This window comes from Schistocerca piceifrons, chromosome 1 (assembly GCF_021461385.2).
Source record: "Schistocerca piceifrons isolate TAMUIC-IGC-003096 chromosome 1, iqSchPice1.1, whole genome shotgun sequence".
Lineage (NCBI taxonomy): Eukaryota > Metazoa > Arthropoda > Insecta > Orthoptera > Acrididae > Schistocerca > Schistocerca piceifrons.
In genome coordinates, this window is record NC_060138.1 from 51,233,505 (window position 1) to 51,246,725 (window position 13,221).

The following is a 13,221-nucleotide window of genomic DNA, read 5'->3' on the forward strand; positions in this document are numbered from 1 at the left end:
GGAAAACGATTTAGGAAAGATATCCTTTTGGCCACTGACCCCAAATTATGAAAAGTGTGAGGTCATTCACATGTGTGCTAAAAGCAATTCCCTAAACTTCGGTTGCATGATAAATGAATCAAATCTAAAGGACGTAAATTCAACTAAATACCTAGGAATCTATGAAAAATTTAAACCAGAAAGAGCACATAGAAAATGTTATGTGGAAGGCGAACCAAAGACAGCATTTTATTGTCAGAGCTCTTACAAGATGCAACAAATCGACTAAGGAGACTGCCTACACTGCGCTTGTCCGTCCGCCCTGTGCGGTGTGGAATACTGCCACATAGGATTAACTGCGTATATCGAGAAAGTTCAAAGAAGAGCAGCACATTCTGTATCATCGAGAAATACGGGAGAATGTGTCAAGCACATGATACAGGATTTGGGGCGGGCATTATTAAAACGAATGAGTATCTCGTTCCACCGGGATCTTTTCACGAAATTTCCATCACCAGTTGTCTCCTCCGAAGGCGAAAATATTTTGTTGACGCCAGCTTACGTACGGAGAAACGATCATGATTATAAAATAAGGGAAATCAGAGCTCGCTCAAAAGGATATAAGTATTGCTCTTTCCCGCGTGCCGTTCGAGAATGGAATAACAGAAAGTTACTGTGAAGGTGGTTCGATGAACCCTCTGCCAGCCACTTAAGTTTGATTTGTAGAGTATCCATGCAGATGCAGATGTAGAACGGATATAAATGCAGACAGTTCTGCATGTGGTACCTTAATACGTAGACACGGCAGTGCGTTTGTTCTTTTTTCTCTGCGTCTTTCTTCCCAGGAACACGTCATATAATTTCCTACGTGACGTTTTCTGCACAGTCGTAATGGCACCTCTAGTTGGATTACGCCTGTCAGTAAACAATAAACGTTTCTGCGTCAACGCGTCCACCCTTTAACACCTGACCTGCTGCCCAGAGGAAAATAAGCATGAATGGCTTGATTTTTTCACACGTGCTTAGAGGTACTAACGAACCTAAAAAAATTATATATGAATGTTGTAATGAATAGTCTCTAATTGACGTAAATACAGATGTAATGTTCACTACACTGTTCTTTGTCACCAACAGAAATACATGCCCTTATACCCTCTATACCCTGGATACATACAGTGTGGTGACAAAACTCGAGGGTCAGCGATATGGACAAATACAGATGACGGTAGTGTCACGCACACAAGATATGAAACGGCAGTGCGTTGGCGGACTGCCATTTGTACGCAGATGATTCATGTGAAACGTTTTCCGTCTTGATTATGGCCCCACGACGGGAATTAACAGACTTCGAATGCACACTGGTAGCTTGATCTAGCTGCATGGGACAGTCCATTTCGGAAATCGTTAGCGAATTCAATATTACCAGATTCACAGTGACAAATCGAGCAAGGTGGTGCAGTGGTTGGCACACTGGACCCGCATTCTGGTGGACGACGGTTAAATCCTGCGTCCGGCCATGCTGCTTTACGTTTTCCGTGGTTTCCCTAAATCGTTCCAGGCAAATGCCGCGATTGTTCCCACGAAAGGGAACTGCCGACATCTTTCCCCTTCCTTCCCTAATCCCATGAGACAGATGACCCCGCTGTCTGGTCTCCTCCCCCCAAAACAACCCAACCCAATCCTCCACAGTGTCAAGAATGTGGCAAGAAAATCAAATTTCAGGCATTAACTCTCTCCATTAGACGACGCAGTGGGAGACTGCCTTCACTTAACGACTGAGAACAGCGGCGTTCCCTTAGAGTTGCCAGAGCTAACACACAAGCGGCATCGCGTGAAATAACCGCAGAAATCAATTTGGGACGTACGACGAACGTATCCGTTAGGAAAGTGCGGTGAAATTTGGCGTTAATGGAGTATGGCAGCAGAAGATCGAAGAGAGTGCGATTACTAACAGAACAATATCGACTCCAGCTCCTCTCCTGGGCTCGTGACCATAACGGTTGGATCCTGGAAACCGTGGCCTATTCAGAGAGTCCAGATCTTAGTTGGTACGCGTGGATGGCAGGGTTCAAATGGTTCAATTGGCTCTGAGCACTATGGGACTCAACATCTTAGGTCATCAGTCCCCTAGAACTTAGAACTACTTAAACCTAACTAACATAAGGCCGGATTCGAACCTGCGACCGTAGCTGTCCCGCGGTTCCGGACTGCAGCGCCCAGAGTGAGGCAGGGTTCGAGATTGGCCGTCCCCTACGAAAACATCGACCTGAGTTGTAAACATGGCACTGTGCGAGCTGGTGGTGTCTGTATAATGGTGTGGGCTGTGTTTACATGAAGTAGACAGGGACATTTGTTTCAAATGAACCGATTATTGACTGGATTCGGTTATGTTCGGCTACTTGGAGACCAAACAACGATGGAATTTTTATTTATGACAATGCGCCATTCCACTGGGCCACAATTGTAAGCTACTGTTCTGAATTACTTTCTGAACAATTCGAACGAATGATTTGGTCATCCAGATCGCCCAACATGATCTCACCATACACTACAGGACATAGTCGAGAGGTCAGTTTGTGCACAACACCATGCGCTGACAACGCTTTCGCAATTATTGACTGCTGTAGAGCAACATGGCTCAGAATTTCTGTAGGACATGTTGAGACCATATCAGGTCGAGTGCTCCCTATGCAGGGCAGAATGACGTCCAACACGATTTTAGGAGGTATCCCAGGACATTTGTATCCTTAGTGTATCGTGAGATGTGTCAGACCTCGAATTCGCATGAAACAAACTACGTGTGGACATAGACATCCAAATAATAGGCATCACAATGAAGCCACAAAATAGAGTAGATTTTGTAAGAGGAAAGGTTATACTACGGAACTCTTCTTAAGTAAGATCATTTGAATAGGTACTGTTTTGGTTTTACACACCTCGTATAAGAAGGTGAAACCTAGTTGTATGTGTCTGATTTCCACGAGGCAGGAAACTGGCCTACTGAGACTGCAACTCATTATTCAGTGGTAGTGTCGCTCTCCTTCGTGGAGATTCCACGACTGTTATGCAGAGACAGAATAGAACAGCCGTTCCCCGCCTTGGACTTATTAGGCCCTAATGGTTGGAATGAAGTTTTCAGGTGTAAAAGCAGGAAGGCTTCGATAAAGTTTCAGTTAGGAAAATAAATTGCTTCGACAAATCAGAGTCTCCATCTCGTTAGGTTCATAATTTTTAGGTAAGTAACTACATCTAAAATCTTTGATTCTGAGCATTAACATCTGATTCTACGGTACAGAAGCCACAGTGATTCCATTAACGAAATTATTTTAATTTCATAAATAGCTGTAAGGCACTAACCGGCAGGCGTTATCCCGTACGCGCGTTGTAATCTTACTAGCAGCGCACGTACCCTGGGGAGCCGGTCTGGCGCCGAACCAAGTCGGGCGGGTTGCGTCACCGATTCGCTAGGCGCTTAGTGGGCAGTGCCGCACTATTTTTTCAAACTGTTGCATCTCGGCCGGCCGTTGTGGCCGAGCGGTTCTAGGCGCTTCAATCTGGAACCACGCGACCGCTACGCTCGCAGGTTCGAATCCTGCCTCGGGCATGGAAGTGTGTGATGTCCTTAGGTGAGTTACGTTTAAGTAGTTCTAAGTTCTAGGGGACTGATGACCTCAGATGTTAAGTCCCATAGTGCTCAAAGCCATTGAACCATTTTTGTATCATCTTGATCCCCCGGTTCGCGATGTACTCTTCGCAGTTACAGAGATTGAGGATCATACTTTATTAATAATAATAATAGAAAGTAATATCACCAGTAAGAGTTACATTTTCTGGAAGTACACAAAGTCCTTTCATCCATACATGGATTTTCTCGTAATTACTAACTTCTCTACACAAGTGTGTATACAACGTAAATGGAATACTACTATAAAGATAACTATGTCTACTTTGAGTCTAAGTCCGTTATCAGCACGTTACGTAACCAAAGTCAGCCGTTGTCTACACAAGCGGGCAGTGCACGCTAGCAGAATCATTCCGCTGTGAGCTATATCTGCAACAGCATTGAAGCACTATGCCTCGTCGACGTATGTATCGTCAATGCCGCCACCGCATGCCTGTCTACAAACATATTCTTATCTGGATAATAAACTGGGAGGAAGTGATGTAACTACCAGGCTGTTATATTGAATGGACCTATATTCTTCCGTGGCTGCTGGGTTAATTTTACTCTGGATGTCGCTATTGGAAATTCTGGTAGTGGTTGGTTTATCCTAGCCATCGTAGAATATAGGTCCATCCAATATAACAGCCTGAGCAGTTCCATTTCCTCCCAGTTTATTCTCCAGGCTAAGAATATGTTTGTAGACAGGCTTGCGATGGCAGCGCTGACGATACATACGTCGACGAGGCATAGTCCTTCAATGCTGTTGCAGATATAGCTCACAGTAGAATGATTCCGCTATCGTGCACTGCCCGCTTATATAGACAACGGCTGACTTTGGTTACGTAACGTGCTGATAATGGACATAGACTCAAAGTAGACCTAGGTATTTTTATAGTAATATGCCATTTACGTTGTATACACGCTCGTGTAGAGAAGTTAGTAACGATGAGAAAATACATGTATGGATGAAAGGACTCGGTGTACTTGCAGAAAATGTAACTGTTACTGGTGATATTACTTTGTATTATAATTATTAATGAAATGTGATCCTCGATCTCTGTAACCGGGGAGCGTACATCGCGGACCGGTGGCTCAAGGATGCAACAGTTTGAAAAAAATCGAAAACACGGTGCCGCACTGCCCGCTCACCGCCTAGCGAGTCGGTTACGCAACCTGCCTAACGTGGCGGACACGCTCGGTACACATCTCATTCACTTGCTATGATCCTGCTGCAGTTTTCCTTGTAGGGCTCATGAGAAAATTCCTGTGTACGGAACAACAGTCGAGGCTGAGTACAATCTTCTATTCTCGCTGCCGTCGCCAGTGTTGTAACTGCACTGGGATTTCTCTAACGTGAAGTACAAAACTTGGTGTGTCGTTGTCATGCTTGCATAGTGTTTAAGCTTCTTTGTTTGAAGAACTGTCAGGGATTAAACACCTTCTGCAAACTGTACCCATAAACGAAATCGTTAGAAATAGAAGTCCGTTTTGAGTTCTGTCAGCGTCAGTAAGCCAGATATAAATGTGAAACTTTCTCGTATACTCCTATACGTCTCGAATAAACCGTTTCAGAATCTAAGTCTTCCGTGAGCATCTGATTCATTTGGAGTTAAAAAGTCCTGAAATTTTGTATCACAATCACGGAATCCTGAGAGGCAGTCATGTTCTGGCTAGGTGAATGTAGTAAATTTTGGAAATCACGATTTTCTATTTAAATGTGGAATGATGTTTTTTTTTCTTTTTTTTACAGATATTGTTGTTTTTATATTCTCTCGCACATGAGGCCGAAGGTAGGCTGTTCCCTGTTCATTGCTGCTCTTCTACGATGACGTTAATGGTATGCACTGAGGTGGCAAAAGTCGTGGGATACGTCCTAATATCGTGACGGAACTCCTTTTGCGCAACGTAGTGCAGACACTCGACGTGGCATGGACTCAGCAAGTCATTAGAAGTCCCCTGCAGAAATACTTCAGCATGGTGCCTCTTTAGCCGTCCATAATAGCGAAAGTGTTGCCAGTGCAAGATTATGTGCACAAACTGACGTCTAGATTATGTCCCATAAATGTTCGATGGGATTCATGTCGGCAGATCTGGGCGACCAAACTATTCGCTCGAGTTGTCCAGAATGTTCTTCAACCCGATTGCGAACAATTGTGGCACTACGAAATGGTGCATTGCCATCCATAAAAATTCTTAGTTTTTAGGTAACACGAAGTCCATGAATGGTTGAAAATGGTCTCCAAGTAGCCCAATGTAGCCGTTTCCAGTCGGTGATCGGTTTAGTTGGATCAGAGAACCCAGTACATCCCATGTAAACACACCCGCACCATTATGAAAGTACCAACAGCTTATACCTACCATCAGCTCTTGCCAACTAAAATCGGCAGTTATCTGACGGGGCGACCATTTTCCGGTCGTCTGTGGTCCAACTGATACGGTCACGACCCGAGGGAAGGCGTTGACGTGCTGCTAGGAAAGGCACTCGGGTCAGTCGTCTACTGCCATAGCCCATTAACGCCACATTTCGCCGCACTACGTAACGTCGTACGTGCCAGACTGGTTTCTGCGGTTATTTCAAGCGATATTGGCTGCGTGTTACCACTGAGGACACTACGCAAACCCCGCTGCATTCCTTCGTTAAGTGAAGGCCGTCGACCACTTTGCTGTCCGTGGTGAGAGGTAGTGCCCGAAATTTGCACACTGCTGACACTGTCGATCTCGGAATATTGAATTCCTTAACAATTTCCTAAATGGACTATCGCATGCCTCTAGCTCCAACTACGATTCCGCGTCCAATGTCTGTTAACTCTGGTCGGAAACGTTTCCACATGAATTGCCAGTGTACAAATGACAGTTCCGCCACTGCACTGCCCTTTTATACACTCCTGGAAATTGAAATAAGAACACCGTGAATTCATTGTCCCAGGAAGGGGAAACTTTATTGACACATTCCTGGGGTCTGATACATCACATGATCACACTGACAGAACCACAGGCACATAGACACAGGCAACAGAGCATGCACAATGTCGGCACTAGTACAGTGTATATCCACCTTTCGCAGCAATGCAGGCTGCTATTCTCCCATGGAGACGATCGTAGAGATGCTGGATGTAGTCCTGTGGAACGGCTTGCCATGCCATTTCCACCTGGCGCCTCAGTTGGACCAGCGTTCGTGCTGGACGTGCAGACCGCGTGAGACGACGCTTCATCCAGTCCCAAACATGCTCAATGGGGGACAGATCCGGAGATCTTGCTGGCCAGGGTAGTTGACTTACACCTTCTAGAGCACGTTGGGTGGCACGGGATACATGCGGACGTGCATTGTCCTGTTTGAACAGCAAGTTCCCTTGCCGGTCTAGGAATGGTAGAACGATGGGTTCGATGACGGTTTGGATGTACCGTGCACTATTCAGTGTCCCCTCGACGATCACCAGTGGTCAGTGGTGTACGGCCAGTGTAGGAGATCGCTCCCCACACCATGATGCCGGGTGTTGGCCCTGTGTGCCTCGGTCGTATGCAGTCCTGATTGTGGCGCTCACCTGCACGGCGCCAAACACGCATACGACCATCATTGGCACCAAGGCAGAAGCGACTCTCATCGCTGAGGACGACACGTCTCCATTCATCCCTCCATTCACGCCTGTCGCGACACCACAGGAGGCGGGCTGCACGATGTTGGGGCGTGAGCGGAAGACGGCCTAACGGTGAGCGGGACCGTAGCCCAGCTTCATGGAGACGGTTGCGAATGGTCCTCGCCGATACCCCATGAGCAACAGTGTCCCTAATTTGCTGGGAAGTGGCGGTGCGGTCCCCTACGGCACTGCGTAGGATCCTACGGTCTTGGCGTGCATGCGTGCATCGCTGCGGTCCGGTCCCAGGTCGACGGGCACGTCCACCTTCGGCCGACCACTGGCGACAACATCGATGTACTGTGGAGACCTCACGCCCCACGTGTTGAGCAATTCGGCGGTACGTCCACCCGGCCTCCCGCATGCCCACTATACGCCTTCGCTCAAAGTCCGTCAACTGCACATACGGTTCATGTCCATGCCGTCGCGGCATGCTACCAGTGTTAAAGACTGCGATGGAGCTCCGTATGCCACGGCAAACTGGCTGACACTGACGGCGGCGGTGCACAAATGCTGCGCAGCTAGCGCCATTCGACGGCCAACACCGCGGTTCCTGGTGTGTCCGCTGTGGCGTGCGTGTGATCATTGCTTGTACAGCCCTCTCGCAGTGTCCGGAGCAAGTATGGTGGGTCTGACACACCGGTGTCAATGTGTTCTTTTTTCCATTTCCAGGAGTGTATATTGTGTGCGCGATATTACCGCCATCTGTACGTTAGCATATCGCTATCCCATGACTGTTGGCAGCTCAGGGTGTAAAAATATTGATCTTAAAAAATTGTATGAAATAAGTATACTACCTTGATGAACTTTCCGGGCTTTCGCCTCTAGCCGGGCACGAAGGAGAAATTTAATATTTTTTATTCCATTTTTAAACGATGACATTCAGTTTTTATGCGCTGCAGAAATTACTGCTGTCTATGAAGGTTTCTTCAAATGTGAAAACATGTTCCAAGGTACAACACGGTCATGTACGCAGGAATAAACATTCTATTGAAGTTCCAAACGGTTGCAGTCGATTAAACCCTTTCAGTACTGTATTCACTTGTCCGTTTGTTACATTGCTACTCTAGTACACACCAGTGATCGGTAAGTAAAAGTATTATCAAAAGTCAGTTGACAGTTACATACACTTTGAAGTAGTGGATTTTGGGTACCGACACAAATTTCCATGTTCAAGACAGATAGAACTACTAACACATTAAAGCTACTCAGTTCACTGGAAAATATCACATGTTCCATAAGACATCTAGATTTTGTATTTTTTTAGAAAAGAATTACCCGATACTTTTGATACACTTGTTGACTCTTTTTCCACATAGTCGCCCTCCCACACACTGCATGTGATGAACCGTGGCACAAGTCTTCTTATGATCTCCTCGAAGAACTCTCTCGCTGGCTACTTCCCCACTTTCAGAACCTCGTTCTGCATCTGCTTGTCGGTTGAAAATTTAATTTCACTCATGCGTGCTTTCAGGGAAGTGTAAACATAATGTCTGAAGGCTCCAAGTCAGGAGGTTTCGAGGGGTAGTTCAAAACTTAGCAACAAAATGAATTCAACAGCTATTTAGCGGCTAAGGTTGTGTGTGGACGGGCTTTGTGCAATAAGCACATTCCTCTCGTCACCATTCACTTAATTTTTTTAACATAGATTTTGGGTCTTTTTTCGGGTCTCACAATATTGTTGTGCGTTTATGACCTCCCTACGAGGCAGACATTTGACAAAAATTATTCCTTTTCGGTCCCAAGACATTGAGGCCATGATTTTTTTCTCGAAATTGTTTATTTTTTATTTTATTATTATTTTCTTGACAGAAGGGTAATTGTTGTCACTATACTGTGAGGACACCGTAATGATTGTGTTATTGTCTCAAGTTTGTAATGAGCCACCTATGGTTCATCTCCAATCACAACAGAGCTCAGATAACCTTCTCCTTCCAAATCAAATAGTTCATTAAACTAACGGGCGCTACTGAACTGATTTTCGTTGTGCTGCTCTGACAATTCTTTTGGGCCCCGTTTTGCGTGTAGTTACCGGCATCCCAGACTTCTGTGATTGTCTCATGTAAGGGAGCTCAGGAGAATTAGGGAAATATTGCAGAAATTTCGTTCACTGTCAATCAGTGGTCTTCACGAACAATTTTCTCGATATTTTGCGCCTAGTCATCAGTCAAAATGGAAGGTATTCCACCCCTCTCCTCGTCATGAACCTTTGTTCTGCCTCAACTAGACGCCCTGTACTATTTGAACAAATTCATCCGGTTCATGACACCTTCGCCGTAAACCGTTTTGGTTTGCCAAAAAAGTTTTGCGAGTAGGACCTGGATCACACTTGCTGGCTCCCACTTGGTGGAATTTTGCTGTCAACATCTTTCATGCCACTGGACGCTATAGTCGGGGGATTCCTCCTACCACTCAGTGTCACCAACTTGAAACAACAAAAACCAAAGACCCTTACGGTCTCGGTACACTTACTTTCTGAACATGCATCGTACTTCTGCTTCTAGGTACAATTTGGTGCACGGCTGACAAAGTATGGTTTAACCGTCTACATTTTAAAAAAATAGTTCAAAAATGTGTAGAAATCTACCACCACAAACTTCTAAACCCGAAATATTTACAAATGCTGCACGAAGCACAACCTTATGTCATACGTCTAGGGTTCCTTCGTATAACATCCTCCAGGTAAACGATTTTTCCCTACAGGAACTGTACAGAAGGTGAAGAGGTTTGTTCGAGGATGAGTGATTTGGGAAGGAAGGACGTGAGATGGAACATCTGGAGTGGAGGACCCGGCACCAGATATTTGGAGTATAAGAGAGGATGTCGAAGGGGGAAGGGAGTTGGCGGGGCGCGAAAGGGTGGGGTGCACCCTGACATGAATGGGAGGAGGAGTATTGTGTTTAAGCTGGAACACGAAAGGGTAAATCTCTAGGAGGATTTCACTGTCGCGTGTAGGGATGCTGTTAAAGTTTCGTCGATATATGTTGTCTATAAAGTAGAAAGGCGGCCGTTCCGTTAGGAGCGTCTGTCCATGTATCAACGGTCCGCTGCTGCAAGCATGTCCGAAGGAACATTGTATCGTATTTCTTAACAACACAGGCCTTGAAATATCGTATATATTTTCAATGAAAACGTCCTCCCCCTGCACAGTAATTATACTGCCAGGCTACACTGCTCTTGGGGCACGTTTTGGAAGGATACAGTCGACTCTGAGTTATCACTCTGGTAAACCTACCACTTGAAAACCTGCCCCATGTATATGCCAAATTGACTTTTGCCCTTTAACTGTGACTGATGTTGATAGCCTGTATTAGATGTTATCACTGTTATCAGAATCTGAATTTGAATGCTGAAATAGTATTAATGAAATGGTGACCCTTTCATTCTTTTTTGTCAGTTGTAGATGGGTAATTAATATATCAACACGGGACTGTTGTTTTACAACAGTTATGCCACAAGTTTTTTGATTAAAAACTGGAGAACAAACATGTTTAGCATGATGACTTAATAGTACATGATCTGATGGCAGCACAAATATGCATCAAACAGTTAACAACCCTGCAAGGTGGTTGGTTGCCAAAGACCAAGGCCTGTCTGACTGAACTACTTATTCTGGCTCAAAAAATGAATAACACAATCTGAAATTATCTAGCTCTGAATAGACCTTGATGAATTTATTCTACACGAAAGTTATAGTGCGTTCGAGCAGCTGAGAACAATTGGCGAGATTGTGATCTTGCTTCCCCTAACAAGATGGAGCAGCTATATAGTAGATCTTTTCCCTGTGTACAACACTGTCTCAGGTGACGGTAGTCGTTCCAGCGTTTGCAGAGCTACGATGTGGAACGCCTGTAATTCCCTATCGCAGACACGAAATATGCAAACTCACAATGCGCGACCAGTTAGATGGATCACAAATACTCTCTCATAGAGCCCTGAAATCTTAGCAGATTCCAACGTCTGATTCTCCTGTTTGCTCATCATACCATGAAGCAGTTTTGCTCACTTTCGCGGCAATTCGCACAAGCAGATAAAAAGTCAGAGTGGAAGACCTGTAACGAATAAGACTGCCGTCGGCTCAGCGAGCTGTCCTGTCCGAGATGACAGAGGTCCAAACCGACAGTTTAGTCCTCACCACAGGCTCCCCAGTCAGGACCAGTGCTAATACGAAGTCACACTCAGAACAAGGGTCACTGGTGCAACCGACTCATAACAAAAGACAAGACAGACCGGAGTCTGAATTAGAAGAGTCATTGCTGTCTGGATTCTCAATCGGAGGATCAAATATCTCCTGCCCTCAATTCCAAGCAAACCTTGGTAAACTGTCCAAGATCAATCACACAACTGACCTCAAAATGGATTCGTGCCAATCACAAGACTCCACGAGCTCCATGTCTCTCCTCTAACTCATGTGCTTTACTCATTGGTCAGTCCTAATCAAAGGTAACAATATTCTACTCTTTTCAAGAGCATTGACCAAATCCTAATTTGCAAATTCCCGCGAAGAGTGCAGGAGACATTGTGCTCCCGATTTTTTTTTTTTCGGGGACAGTTCAGGTAATGTGTTATTTCGAGTTTCCGTATAACTCTAAAGTGAGCAACACATTTATCATGGAAATTAGGATCAGGATGACCTGAATATTACTGGGTGTCCGACCAGGAGCCCTGCCTAAACTCTGAGAGTTGCTTTTGTGTCCTAACATAAATTATTTCAGAGCCGTCATTAATGTCGCATTCCTTCTAAAATCGTTTTGAAGGCCTGAGGCTTCCCAAATGGCCAAGGAGTGACACCACGTGGCCTGAATAGCGTTCGTTCCATGGTGAACAAAGAAACTCGCGAATTTTTATGACTGCCATCCCTGCTCACAAAGGGCGTTCATGATGCTGTCATAACGTGTTGGCTGGCCGACCTCTTGCACCCCCAGCCCCTGCTGTGGCAGGAGGCCAGGTAGACCGTTTTTCTGCCTCTTCGGCTCAAAGCATCGTCTGCACACCGTGAGATAAATTATTGGGCGCAGCATTCTGTCCCCTGTAAGTGCCTCATTATGCGTCTTTTCCAAATTACTGCATGTGGCTTTCAAGCCCCACAAGTCCACTGCAAGGTTTACTGTTAAATGACGAAACTGCCCACTTGTTCTAAAATCCAGAAAAATATAATTCGAGGGAGAGCCATACTAAAAGTTCCATATGCACTGACTACGTACATGCTTCCATCAACACCTACTAATGCTGATAACTTACTGTCATCTCACTAACACTATGTCTTAGGTGAAAGATCAACATTATATTGAACCCTTGAATATGGAGAAAAGTGACTCATTCTCTTTCACTGCCTCCCACCATGTATGGATTCCACATGTGTAGTTTCTCCCTTCGGAAAGTAATTTGCGACATGAAACAGAGGAAATCATCGAATGATATTCAGAACTCATGAAAAAGACATTAGTGTTGAGAACGACTTTCCCAACCTAGACCAAACATAAAAAACAACCTACTTTGACCTCATTCATCTCAGGGGCACTCCGTCGATCATAGCTGCATGCCTGCAAGACGCACAGATGAACATTTCTGAATTCAGAATAAATGTGGAGCAAGGGTCGCTGCTACACACCAGCCTTCAGATAGACCAGTACTAAGCGGTTATAACGCTTCGCACCAGATTTTCTATTTTATTATTCACTCATACCATTTCTGAGATCATAAACGACTAATGTCCCGAATCACTCTACGATTCCGTGGATTTTGCACCGTTCTGTGCCTCAGTGATTTATCAGTGCGCAGACGTACCGAAGGCTTCAGTCATCCTTGATACATTAATGGACAATAACTATAGCTTAAGAAACACACTCACACTCGAAATCTAACCAAATAAATGACATATGTCATCTGTTGTGCCTATTTCCTAGGGCAGTGTAATATTGTTTCTTATGCCTCTAACACCTTTGA